Source organism: Eulemur rufifrons, chromosome 8 (assembly GCF_041146395.1).
Source record: "Eulemur rufifrons isolate Redbay chromosome 8, OSU_ERuf_1, whole genome shotgun sequence".
Taxonomy (NCBI): Eukaryota; Metazoa; Chordata; class Mammalia; order Primates; family Lemuridae; genus Eulemur; species Eulemur rufifrons.
In genome coordinates, this window is record NC_090990.1 from 82,706,966 (window position 1) to 82,721,887 (window position 14,922).

Genomic DNA, 14,922 nt, shown 5'->3' on the forward strand with positions numbered 1-14,922 from the left:
AAGCTCTTTCCTGGTATTGAGGGTCCATGGATCTATGAAGCCACTGCCCATATACAACCAGGGCTAACACTGAATGAATATCATTCAAACTGAAACATAGTGAAATGGCAACTACCTGTAAAGAAATGACAATGAGATTAAAAGCAAATTTTTAATCAGAAACAATAGATATCAGAAGATAATGGAGTGAAATATTCAAAGTGCTAAGGGAAAATAATGTAAACCTAGAAATTTTTATTTAAAATTTATTTAAGAGGGAAGGAAAAAAAACACAGGTTTTTTTGGTACAGTTTCTCACTGCAATAATTTGTAAAGAATGTACTTCAAGACATTATCATTTTTAGAGTCAGGCAGGTTTCCTGCCCAGCATCCCCCCCCCACCCCCTGGTCCCCGACCCCATGCTATATAGCTCTCTTCTCTGCCTCTGTTTTTGCTGTGCCTTTACACACAAGGTAAAATCCATAGGGCTAAGGGGATGGGCTCACTTTGAACCTACCTCTCCTTCTATACCCTTCTCCAGATACCCAGAACCCCAGAATTTTCTGCCAAAACATCCCTGAGTCTTCTTAGAGGTCCTGTATGGATTTCTTTCCCAGTCTTTTGTCCCAAGAGTGGGAAGTGCCACAAGTGGTCACACCTCTAATGGGTGGGCAGAATTAAAAACACGTATGTGAGGTCCTTAGTGTTGTGGGACAAAGCCAGAATGAGAACAGAATGGGCACAAGCTGAAGAACAAAGGCTAGGAGCCCACTCTCCAAAAGCTGTGACTTTCTGGCTTGGAAGTCCAAGAAAGGCAAGAAATCTAAATTTGAACCTGGTCTTCCAGGTAGAAGGTATATTTGTCAAGAAGGACGATGGAACATTATTTAACAATTTGGGAGCTTTATGTACTACTGTTAAATATTTAGACATATGGTATGTACTGTTGCTCAAGGCTTTTTGAATATTAGGATAAGCCTAGAAGAAAAGGGAACCCACATGGACAGCATAGAATGAAAAAAATGACAGAGAGTATGGAAATTAATAAACCATGCCAGTAAATTAATTAATATGACTATAGAAAAACCAGTGACAAATTTTTGTGGGTTAAAAATGGTAAAACAAAACAAAATCAGGAGGGTTTTTCAATGGGGTGTTAAAGAGTGCTAGCATCCTTGTATTCAAGAGTAGGATGCAAGTACTGAATAACTTTTACCCCATTAAAAAATTTAGAGCTAACTGTGCATGATAAAACAATAAAAAGTTTAGAGTAAGTGCTGAAGAAATGGAAATATTTAGTTTCTGAACTAATGGAAGAAAAGCAAAGGAGAATGCATTGAACTTTAGTAATCCAACAGGAAACAGGAAAAGGAAAAATGAAGCTAAGAAATAGTTGTAAACAGAAAATAAGACAGGAGGAATAAATTCATATTTTAATAGCTGAAATAAATGTATATGCAATTAAATCATTTATTAAAATACAGAGATTATTCAGATAAAATAAAGAATAAAATCTAACTACATGCTGTTTATGAGACACACAACTGAAATAAAACTATGCAGGTTGAAGATGCAGTTACAAAAAAAAGATATAGTATGTATACTCTAAATAAAACAAAGCTTATTTTATAATATTAATACAAGATAACAGAATTTCAAGCAAAGTAGTTAATATGAATAAAGTGTGATACAATATAACAAGATAGGAGCATTCAGCCAAGAAGAAGTATTAATCATGAATGTATGTGCACCTAAAAGCATAGTTTCTAATGACTAAGGAAAAATCTGGAATAGACATGTCCTCCATCAAAGAAGAACAAAAGTAAGCAAGGATATAGAACATTTGAAATACATATTACCAAGCTTGATCTAATATCCATATTTCTATCTTTATAGATAGTTATAAAACTGTCTTTCTTTACTTAGAAAATATACATTGTTTTCAAGAACATAAAATGTATTAAAAAATTAACCACATAGTAGCATAACATAAAGTAAAAAAATCAGAACAAAAAGATAACTAAAGTACTTCATGTGTATAAAATTTTTAAGAAGCACTTTAAAATAACTTGTGGCTTACAAGAAAAATCATAAAACTATAGAAATGTATTTACAACAAAATGATGCAAATATTAAATTGTGTAATTTTTTAAACTATCACTAATGTGATATTTATATTGAAGGAAGTAAAAGAAAAATTAATTCTGGAAAATATGGAAATTAATAAAGTTGGAATATAAAAAACTATAGCAAGTATCAGAAGGGAAAATGGGGGGTGAGGGAGAGGATGATGGGAGGTTGCTTGGCGGTTACGATGTGTGTTGCTCCAGTGGTATCTGCACAGAAGGCTCTGTATCACAATGCACTGTATCAGTATAGCAAAACTGCACTTGTTCACCACTAATATATACAAATAAAAAATAAATTTAAAAAAGAAAGGATAGATAAATAGATGAAAATTAATTTTATAAGAATAGGATCATATTTTATGTCATTTTAAATAAAATACCTAATAGTTAATTTTACTTTAAGAAAAAAATTGAAACAGAAATGAATTGCTAAACTTGAGAAGAAAATTTCTTATGTACTAGTGCTATTACTTTTTAAAAACCTCTCTAACATTAAATAGTTATTTAATGTTAAAGGTGGCACAAGATAATTAGTGCCACCTTTTTAAAAAACCATTTCCAATTTTAGCATGTATTACTTCTCTGCTACCAAAAAGGAAGCAATTGGTATCACTACACTTCCTTTAATCCTCCCACTGTCTTCTTTTTGTTACTTAGATTATTTTTACTTGTATAAAGGTTATAACACTTATGTTTTGCAACCAAAATTTCTTCAATTATTAAATTTTATTCTGTGTTTAAATGGACCCCATAACAACCAGTTTTGTTTTTATTTAATTGTATCACAGTTTCCCAATCCAGGTTCTTAATTTCTCTAAAAATCACTAAATTGGCTGGTTTTTATTATTGAATTTTTTGGTCAAGAAGTCTTTAGTGGACTCTATAGTTCTTTACTTTTTTCATATATGAGGTATCTATCTTTTCTTCTAATTACCTGAATGGCAATTTGGCTGGGTTAAATATTGAGTCTAACATTCATTCCCATAGAACTTTATGGTCCTTGCTTCATTATTTTCTGTTTTGTTTCTTTTTTTTTTCCTCCTTGGTGACACTTTTTCTGCCTATATATCTGAGGCAATTCTTTTAAATTTTTTTATGTTTGGTAATTTAACAATAATTTCTAAAATTTTTTTCTAGATGGCAATAATTTTGTATCATTATTTCCTAGTATACAGAATTCCCTCTTAAGCTCTTTGTTCTTCATTTTAGGAAATTTTTTGCTGTTGTGGTGTATCTTTACATTGTGGCAGTTTTTTACTTCAGGGATACCAATTGCCTTTATGTTAGATAATCTTTATCTTTTCATAAAACTACCATCTCCTTCAATTGCTCAAATCTCTTGTTGGTGGTCATCTCCCCCCTGCCATCAATTTGGTATTTATCCATGTCTACTCCTTTCTTTGGTCTTTCTAATTTATTTATATTTACTTATAGACTCTACAGTGCTGTTATTTTCGTTTGCAATCTGTTTCATTAGTTCTACAATTTCCTTTTTCATCTCATTCTTTTGCCTCATCCCATCTTTGGACTCAAATTTTTACAAAAGTTTTTTATTGTTGTTGTTGTTTCCTATCATGAAGCACTATGTAGAAGTTTCTGGACAAGACAAGTAGAGAGAAGCAGGAGCACAGGTTTTCTCTTCCATATTATATAAAAATGAACAGAAATTATTTTTAAAAGACCAAAACTCTGTGTGTGTATGTAATGAAGATGAACTGTTAAATCATTGAGATGATTTATTTGTGATCCTGAAAGCCAAGATGATACACTTTAAAATGTTAACATCTGTGTCAAGCGTAAGTAATTACAGACAATATAGTAAAAGTATTGTTATCAGAGTTTTATAGTTGTGTGTGTCTACAGATAAATTCTATTTCTAAAGGGAAATTGTGCAACCCAATACAATTTCTTTTAATCTACTTTGGTTAGTTCATATCAATTGAGTCCAGGTTAGGTTAGCTCAGTTCAATTTAACTAGATGAAATTACTGGCTCTAATCTTGGTCCACTTTCATATTAGTGAGAGAAAGTAAAATTCCAGCCCCAAATAATACACTTCTGCTGCCAGTTCTTTCCCTAGTCACACTCTCATTTCCCCCACTTACTCACTTGACCAGCTTTTTCCAGCCTTCATCTGTACCTTTGATCCCTTGGCTTTGTGGCCCAGCTCCTGTCACCTACTTTAGATCCTTCTTTGTTTTGGCAACCTATTTGGACCAGTTTCTCTGCGTTACCAATTTTACTCTATTTCATTTATCTGTTCAATTTTTAGATCTATTCAATATTGATGACACTGTGACTCAAAATGAGAGATGCTTCAGCTAAAAACCAGTTCTAAAAAATTAATCAGATTACCAGATGTAGTGTGCACAAGTCTATAGCTTGGCCTCCCCAGAAGTATTTAATGCACTTTGTTGGAGTGAGGTATACAATGGCAAAGAAAGACTATACTGTGCACGAATAAGACAATGATGCCTCAACCTGTTCACCACTGTGGATCTTTGTTCTTGATACTTTGGCCTTCATTATTTATACCCATAGTTTCCACTAATTGGATAGAGTCAGAAATGCTAGCCCAAATGGAACTTCTGTGTGTGCTGATGCAATTTCGGAAGAACACATTGGGTGAGGCAGGCACATAACTGAGGACCAGAATCAGTCCAAAATGTCTCCAAATAAATTACTTTCCAAATAGTCTGAAAAGATAGAAAAAGCAGAGAAACTCTTTACTGCTGGTAAAAAGTTGGCATCAAAAGCAGATTGATTTGAACTGCAGTTTGCTGTATTTTTATGTTTTGATTGACAGTATAAGTGTCTTTCTGTTATTCTTGGCAAGGCAGAAAACTCAAATTTTGCCTTTGGTCTTTTTTTCTTTACTATTATTTTTTTTAACTGTGGTAATGCAGTATTTTCCAAAAGTTATAAAAAGCATTAAGTCATCTCTCTATTGCTTTGGCCAAAGCATTATTCCCTGTGGTGTGTATTCTAGAGCTTTCATGAACTAAGTTAACATTAAATTATGGTGGTACTCTTCCTCCTGTGTTTGGGACATGACTCCTAAATCTAGTGATTATTAGTTTTAGATATTTCTTTCTTATTGTGGTTAAATTTAATTTCTTTTAGTTTCCAAAATTTCTGTTTATATCCCTGAGTCATATCTATCTATATTATGTTGTGATTCTAATGTGGAGTTATGCCCTTAATGTTAAGGAAAGCATTTTAACATTTCCCTCAGCTTTCATACTGAGATTGGGGATACGTGTGTATTAAGGGGTGGGATGTTATAAAACCTAACTGAGCACTTCCTGACACCTATGATGTAACATTTGTATAAAATAGTTATTACCCTAAAAGCTAAACACAACATCAAAAGACAGCTTGGTAGAGAGTGTGTTAGAACAGTTTCAACTCTATCATGAGGAGAAGAGCAGGTCATCAACTGTTAGCTTAGCATTTTTATAAGGTCTTTATTGAATTCTAGGGGATATCCTACAAGTTCTTATTCTTTCCGTCAAATATTGAATGTTTTCCATCCCTCCGGTAGTTGCTCAGCTCACAGTTTTCCAGTAGTTGTTCTTCCCCCAGTAGCTATATTTTGCCAGACCTAGTAGAGTCTTACCCTGAGAGTGTTTGCAGCTTTTGATTTGGTCAAATTTTCAATACAGATTTTTAGAGCACACAAGGGAAAACAGTCACTTCACCATTTCTATTCAACATTGTACTGGTAATCCTAGACAGTAGAATAAGACAAGAAAAAGAAATAAAAGATGTACATATTAGAAAAGGAAAAAATAAAACAGTTATTCACAGATGATGTGACCATGTGCAGAGAAAATCCTAAAGAATAGTAAAACAATCTACTGTAACTAACTAATATGTGGATTTAGCAAGGTCACAGGACACAAGATCAATGTACAAAAACTTATACTAAGTATCCAAAGTAATTTAATGGGGGAAAAGAAAGTCTTTCCAACAAATGGTGTTGGATCAGTTAGCTATCTGCATGAAATTAAATGAAACTCAACCTACACCTATGATATACAAACAATTATTTTGAGATAATTCACAGATCCAAACATAAAAGCCTAATCTATATAGCTTCTAGAAGAAAACAAATTAACTGATCAACACTTAAGTGCACATATAGTAGTAACATTTATCGGGTGTTGGGCAGATGGGAGGGGGAGGAGGGGATGGGTATATACACACCTAATGGGTGCTGTGCATACTGTCTGGGGGATGGGCACACTTGAAGCTCTGACTCGGGTGGGGCAAAGGCAATATATGTAACCTAAACATTTGTATCCCTGTAATATGCTGAAATTAAAAAAGAAAACAAAGAAAAATATCATCTTGATGTTGGTGCAAGGAATAATTTTCTAGACATGACCTAGCAAACATTAACCATAACAGAGATTAAAAAAAAAATCAAATAAGCTTCATCAAAATTAAAAAATTTGAAAGACTCAGTTAAGAAAAATCAAAGAGCAAACTACAGAGAAAAATATATATATGGCATGTTAAAAATGGATAAAAGAGTTGAAAAGCATATTGCAAGGAAGATATACAAATGGCCAATTTTCACATCAAAAAGTAGATTACATTATTAGTCACTAAGGAAAATCATATTAAAATCACAATGACAAACTAATTCATACCTACTTGAATGGTTAAAATTTAAAAACTTGTAACACCAATTGTTTATGAGAATGTGTAACTATCTAACCTCTCATGAACTTCTGATGGGAATAGTATATAGGAAAAGCACTTTGAAAACATTTTGGCAGTCTTCTACGAAGTTAAACATATGCCTCTATATGATCCAGCAATCCCACTTTTAGGAACTTACCCAAAAGAAATGGAAACGTATGTCCAAAAAAGTGAATGTTCAGAGAAGATTTATTCGTAATAGTTACAAAACTAAAAATGACCCAAATGTTCATCAACAGATAAATAAACAAACTGTGGAACATCCATGCAATGGAATACTACATGCAAAAAACATGGCTAAACCTCAAAAGCATTATGCAAATAAAACAAGCCAGACTCAAAAGAGTCCATGTGTTTTTGTTTTGGGTTTTCTTTTTTCTCCGTGGACTGAGTTTATTTTACTTCTGGTTATAAACAAATGTAGTGTATATACACATCTGTCTGAGAAATCTTGCACAGTGTGGATTTTACATTGGCTATCATGCACCAGATTAAAAACAAGACCAAAGTGGAACTCTTAAAAGAGGAAGAGATAAAGGCTCCAATGTTTAACTGCTCTGGGAAGAAGGGATTACATCTGTTGACTGAGGATCACAGAAAGGTCCAAAACATCTCACACTGTAAAGTACTATTTACTGCCTGATGTAAACTGGGTAAGAGTACATGCCATGGGCAAGGCAAGTGACTTTCTTCCCCAATCTTTTTCTACTGTGAGAACACAGTAGCAGTGGGTTCCTCATGCTAAGTATAGAGACGGTAGCTATCAACAGTGGCACAACATTGATCCACGTCTTGTACACTCCATGACAGTACTAAGCTATTTTGACTCTGAACTCATGCTAACTTTAAGTGTGGCTTCTGAGGCAGAGATGTGCCGGTAACTTCTGGGACAGACACCATGGATATAGGTCTTCTGCTAAGGGTGCTGGGTGCACAGGGTGTGGGGGCTCAGTATGTACTTGTGGTGGTCAGTGATACACTGTGAGCTGAAGTCACATCAATTCCAGGGTTAGTCCATTGTTTACAACACTTGTACTTCTTTGAGGCACTCAAACTGTAACACTATTTTAAGGATTGACTGCGAACACAAGAAGTCTAAATAAGAGTTCCTTGCAAGGGAGTCTGGACTGGTGGTACTGGGAGAGCTGTATAAACCACTTGGTTGACAGTCTTGAGATCACCTAAGTTACTAGATGATGTGTTAAATTCATGGTAGTTGGAGCTGTAGGTAGTAAGTGTACGGTTGTCTAATATGGTCTATTTGTTCGTGCCCCAGATGGTTGAAGAGGCAGTGATTGTATGGGTTGCAACAATCATGACACAGGCTGAAAAGAACCAATGGTTGATACAGGAGTGTGATTTAGCTGTTTAGGGTGTTGTGAAGCTCCACTCTTTTCATCATTCGTTGTCAAATCAATGACATCACCTGAGTCGCTACCAGTGAATTTTCCACTCCATGATGTGCCATCAGCTACTTTCTTATTGACAGAAGCATCTATTGCTTTGCTTGTCTGTTTTTCAATTCTTGAGTGGTAGTACTATTATGATCTGTAGGAGATAAAGTACTAAATGTAGAAATGGCTATTATTTCTCTATTTATTTCAAAATATTATGGGAGAACAAATGTTTTTGTTTACATGGATCCCTTCTGTTATGCTTGAGTCAAAGATAAAAGTGTTCCCAACACCCAGATAATGTTCACTGTATCTCTGAGGTAGATTTTCACCAATCCCCTCCTTTCTCTCCCCCTCCTTGATTTCCAGTGAATTTTACTGCCCCCATGCACACGTGTGCAAAGCAGTTAATTCCAATTTGATAACAAGTACATGTGGTGTTTGTTTTCCAATTCTTTAGATACTTCACTTAGGATTATGGTCTCCAGTTCCATCCAAATTGTAACAAAAGGCCTTAATTGATCGTTTTTTGTGTGTGTTGTGTAGTACTCCGTGGTATACATATACCACATTTTGTTAATACACTCATGAATTGATGGAAACTTGGGTTGATTCCACATCTTTAAATTTGTGAATTGTGCTACAATAAACATTTGAGTGTGGGTGTCTTTTTGATAAAATGGCTTCTTTTCCTTTGGATAAATACCCAGGAGTGGGATTACTAGATCAAATGGTAGGTCTACTTTTAGTTCTTTGAGGGACCTGCATACTCTTTTCCATAGATATTGTATTAATATGCAGCCCCACCAACAGTGTATAAGCATTCCTTTCTCTTTGCATCCATGCCAGAATCTATAGTTTTTGGATTTTTCAATAAAAGCCATTCTAATAGGGGTAAGGCAACATGTCATTGTGGTTTTAATTTGCATTTCTCTGATGATTACTGAGGTTGAACATTTTTACATATGTATTTGGTCATTTGTCTATCTTCTTTAGAAAAGCATCTGTTCATGTCTTTTACCCACTTTTTAATGGGGTTTTTTGTTTTTTTCTTGATGATTTGCTTGAGTTCTTTGTAGATTCTAGTTATTAGCCCTTTATCAGATGAATAGCTTGTGAATATTTTCTCACATTCTGTAGATTGTCTATTTGCTCTGTTGCTTATTTCCTTAGCAGTGCAGGTTTTAAATTTACTCAAATGACAATAATTTATTTTTGTTGTTGCTGTGATTGTCATTGGGGTCTTCCTCATAAATACTTTGCCTAGACCTGTATCTAGAAAAGTTTTTCCAACATATTTTTCTAGCATTAGTATGGTTTCATGTCTTACATTTGAGTTTTTTCTCTATCTAGAATTAACTTTTGTTGAGTAGTGAGAGATATGGATCCTGTTTCATTCTTCTGCATGTTGCTATCCAATTTTCCAAGCACTGTTTATTGGACAGGGCTTCTTTTCCCCAAGGTATATTGTTATCTGCTTTGTCAAAAATCAGTTGGCTTTATGTGAATGGTTTTATATCTGGGTTTTCTGTTCTGTTCCATTGGTATATGCCTCTATTTTTGTCCTAATACTATACTGTTTTGGTCACTGTATTATCCTTGTAATATAGTTTGAAGATGGGTAATGTGATGCCTCCAGATTTGTTCTTTGGCTCAGGATTGCTTTGGCTATTCGGTCTCTTTTCTGGATTCAAATGAAGTGTAGAATTATTTTTTTCTAGTTGTGTTGAATATGATGCTGGTATTTTGATTCTGATTGCACTGAATCTGTAAATCTCTTTGGATAGTATGGACATTTTAACAATGTCAGTTCTACCAATCCATGGACATATGTTTTTCCATTTGTTTGTATCATCTGTGATTTCTTTCCCCAGTGTTATGTAGCTCTCTATGTAGAGATCTTTCACCTTCTTGGATAAGTATATTCCTAGGTATTTTCTTTTCTTTGTGACTATTGTGAATATTATTGAGTCTTTCATTTGACTCTCAGCTTGACTGTTATTGCTGTATAGGAATGCTACCAATTTGTGTACATTGATTTTGTAACCTGAGACTTTGCTGAATTTATTCATCAATTCCAGGAGTCTTCCTGGAGTCTTTGGGGTTTTCTAGATATAAGATCATACCATCATCAAAAAGTGATGGTTTGATCCCCTCTTTCCCAATTTGGATACTCTTTTTTTCTTTCTCTTGCCTGATTGCTCTAGCCATGAATTCTAGTACTATGTTGAATAGCAGTGGTGACAGTGGGCACACTTGTCTTGCTCCAGTTCTTAGGGGGAATGCCTTCAACTTTTCCCCATTCAGGATGATCTTGGCTGTGGGTTTGTCATATATGGCTTTTATAATTTTGAAATATGTTCCTTCTATGCTTAGTTTTTTGAGGGTTTTTATCATGAAAGGATGCTGAATTTTGTCAAATGCTTTTTCTGTATCTATTGAGATAATCATATGGTCTTTGTTTTTGCTTCTGTTTTTGTGGTGAATCACATTTATTGATTTATGTATGTGGAGCTATCCTTGCATCCCTGAGATGAAGCCCACTTGGTCATAGTGAATTATTTTTTTGATGTGCTATTGAATTCAATTTGCTACTACTTTATTGAGGATTTTTGCATAGATATTCATAGGAGATATTGGTTTGTGGTTTTATTTTTTTTGTTGTGTCCCTTTCTTGCTTTGGTATCAAGGTGATATTGGCTTCATAGAATGAGTTGTGGAGGATTCTATCCTTCTGCATGTTATGGAATAATTTCTGTAGTAGGGGTACCAGCTCTTCTTTGTAGGTCTGGTAAAATTCAGCTTTGAATTCGTCTCATCTGGGGCTGGTTTTTTTGTTGGAATATTTTTTATGACTGCTTTAATGTCATTGGTTGTTATTTGTCTATTCAGGAGTTTTATTTCTTCCTGACTGGGTCTTGGGAGATTGTGGGTTACAAGGAATTTATCCATATCCTCTATGTTTTTGAGTTTATGTGTGTAGAGCTCTTCATAGTATTCACAGATAATATTTTGTATTTCTGTGGTATGCGTTGTAATATATCCTTTTTCATTACTGATTGAGCTTATCTGGGTCCTTTCTCTTGTATTCCTGGTTAAGCTAGCAAAAGGTCTATCAATTTTGTTTATATTTTCAAAGAAGCAACTTTTTGTTTCATTGATCCTTTGTGGGTTTTTTTGTTGTTGTTGTTGTTCCATTTTGTTTAGTTCTGCTCTGACCTTAGTTATTAATTTTCTTCTGCTGACTTAGGCTTTGGTTTGCTCTTCCTTTTCCAGTTCCTTCAGACATGTCATCAGAGTGTTGACTTGTGATCTTTCTTTTTTTTTTGATGTAGGCATTAAAGGCTATAAATTTTCCCCTTAGGACTGTTTTTACTGAATCCCATAGATTTTTGATAGCTTGTGTCTCCTGTGTTGTTCAGTTTGAGGAATCTTTTGATTTCCATCTGAATTTCATTATTGACCCAATAATTATTCAGCAGCAGGTTGTTTAATTTCCATGAGTTTGTGTAGAATTGAGTGTTTATTTTGGATTTTATTTCTAATTTTATTAAACTGTTTTCTTTGATGATACATGGTATGATTTTTTTTATTTGATCTTATTATGGGGGATACAGAATTTCAGGTTACATACGTTGCCCATGTACTGCCTGTCCCCCCAAGTCAAAGCTCCAGGCATGTCCATTCCCAAGACAGTGAGCGTTGCACCCATCATGTAGGTATATATCCATCCCCTCCCCACACCCCCCGAGTCAGCACCTTCAAGCGTGACCATTTCCAAAACGGTGTGCAATGCACTCATTATGTAGGCATATCCCCATCCCCTCCCCCGACCCCCCACCTCAGTCTGATATCCAATTGGTATCGTTCCCAGATGTGTATTTAGGTGATGATCACGGAAACCAATTTTCTTGTGAGTACTTGTGATGCTTGTTTTTCCATTCTTGGGATACTTCACTTAATAGAATGGGTTCCAACTCTCTCCAGGAGAACCATAGAGATGTCGTATCTTTGTTATTTCTTATAGCTGAGTAATATTCCATGGTATACATATACCAGTTTACTAATCCAATCATGTATTGATGGGCATTTGGATTGTTTTCACATCTTTGCAATTGTGAATTGTGCTGCTATAAACATTCGGGTGCAGGTGTCTTTGTTATAGAATGACCTTTTTTCCTTTGGGTATGTGCCCAATAATGGGATTGCTGGATCAAATGGTAGGTCTACTTGAATCTGTTTAAGATATCTCCATAATGCATTCCACAGGGATTGCACTAGTTTGCAGTCCCACCAGCAGTGTATGAGTGTTCCTGTCTTTCCACATCCACGCCAATATGTGTTGTTTTGGGATTATTTGATAAAGGCCATTCTCACTGGGGTTAAGTGATATCTCATTGTGGTTTTGATTTGCATTTCCCTGATGATTAGGGATGTTGAACATTTTTTCATATGTTTGTTAGCCATTCTTATATCTTCTTTTGAGAAATTTCTATTCATGTCATTTGCCCACTTTTTGATAGGGTTGTTTCATTTTTTCTTGCTGATTTTCCTGAGTTCTAAATAGATTCTTGTTATCAGTCCTTTATCTGATGTGTAGTATGCAAAAATTTTTTCTCATTCTGTAGGTGGTCTGTTTATTCTCGTGACTGTTTCTTTGGCTGTGCAGAAGCTTTTTAATTTAATCATGTCCCATTCATTTATTTTTGTTGTTGCTGTGATTGCCTTAGGGGTCTTCTTCATAAATTCTTTGCCTAGGCCAATGTCTGTAAGAGTCTTTCCTACATTTTCTTCTAGAATTCTAATCGTTTCACACCTAAGGTTTAAGTCTGTTATTCACCGTGATTTGATTTTTGTGAGAGGTGAAGGCTGTGGGTCCTGTTTCAGTCTTCTACATGTGGCTAACCAATTTTCCCAACATCATTTATTGAATAGGGATTGTTGTCCCCAGAGCATTTTTTGTCTGCTTTGTCAAAGATTAGGTGTCTATATAAGGATGGTTTTATATTTGGATTTTCTGTTGTGTTCCAGTGGTCCGTGTCCCTGCACTTGTGCCAATACCAGGCAGTTTTAAGAACCACAGCCTTGTAGTATAGTTTGAAGTCTGGCAAATTAATACCTCCCATTTTGTTTTTATTGCTTAAAATTGCTTTTGCTATACGGGGTCTTCTCTGATTCCATACAAAGTGTATAATTATTTTCTCTACGTCTGTGAAGAATGATGTTGGTAGTTTAATAGCGATTGCATTGAATCTGTAAATCACTTTGGGTAGTATAGACATTTTAACAATGTTGATTCTTCCAATCCACGAGCATGGTATAGTTTTCCAACTATTTGCAAGTTCTGCTATTTCTTTTCTAAGTGTTTCATAGTTTTCCTTATAGAGGTCCTTTACCTCTTTAGTTAGGTATATACCTAGATATTTTATTTTCTTTGTTGCTATTTTGAAGGGTATTGAGTCTTTAATTTGGTTTTCCAATTGACTGTTATTGGCATATATAAATGCCTCTAAGGCCGGGCGCGGTGGCTCACGCCTGTAATCCTAGCACTCTGGGAGGCCGAGGCGGGTGGATCGCTCGAGGTCAGGAGTTCGAGACCAGCCTGAGCAAGAGTGAGACCCCGTCTCTACTAAAAATAGAAAGAAATTATATGGACAACTAAAAATCTATATAGAAAAAATGAGCCGGGCATAGTGGCGCATGCCTGTAGTCCCAGCTACTCGGGAGGCTGAGGCAGTAGGATTGCTTAAGCCGAGGAGTCTGAGGTTGCTGTGAGCTAAGCTGACACCAGGGCACTCACTCTAGCCTGGGCAACAAAGTGAGACTCTGTCTCAACAAAATAAATAAATAAATAAATAAATGCCTCTGATTTGTGTATATTAATTTTGTAGCCTGAGACTTTGCTATATTCGTTAATCAATTCCAGGAGTCTCATGGTTGAATCTGGGGGTTTTCCAGATATAACATCATATCATCAGTAAAAAGTGAGAGTTTGATCTCTTCTTTCCCTATTTGGATTCCCTTGATTTTGCTCTCTTGCCTGATAGCTCTCGCAAGGACTTCCAATACGATGTTGAAAAGTAATGGGGACAGTGGGCAGCCCTGTCTGGTTCCAGTTCTAAGTGGGAATGCTTTCAATTTTTCCCCATTCAGTATGATGTTGGCTGTGGGTTTGTCGTATATGGCTTGTATCATTTTTAGGTAGGTTCCATCTATGCCTATTTTGTTAAGCTTTCTTATCATAAAAGGGTGTTGAATTTTGTCAAATGCTTTTTCTGCATCTATTGAGAGGATCATATGGTTTTTGTTTTTGCTTCTATTTATGTGGTGAATTACATTTATAGATTTACGTATGTTGAACCACCCCTGCATCTCGGGGATGAAGCCCACTTGGTCATGGTGGATTATTTTTTTTGATAAGTACTTGGATTCGATTTGCTAGTATTTTATTGAGAATTTTTGCATCTATATTCATGAGAGAAATTAGTCTGTAGTTCTCTATTTTTGTTGCGTCCTTTCCTGGTTTGGGTATCACTGTTATATTGGCTTGGTAAAACTTGTTGGGGAGAATTCCATCCTTCTCAATATTGGAGAATAGTTTATGTAGGATGGACACCAGTTCTTCTTTGTATGTATGGTAAAATTCAGGTGTGAACCCATCTGGACCAGGGCTTTTCTTTTTGGGAAGGTTTTTTATTGCTGTTTCAATT

The 14,922-nt window shown here is 35.2% G+C and overlaps 1 pseudogene; it reads right to left on the minus strand.

Annotated features, from left to right (window-relative positions):
- Positions 1-7,366: 7,366 nt before the first annotated feature.
- On the minus strand, positions 7,367-9,619 carry LOC138390312 (activating transcription factor 7-interacting protein 1 pseudogene; annotated as a pseudogene).
- Positions 9,620-14,922: the final 5,303 nt, after the last annotated feature.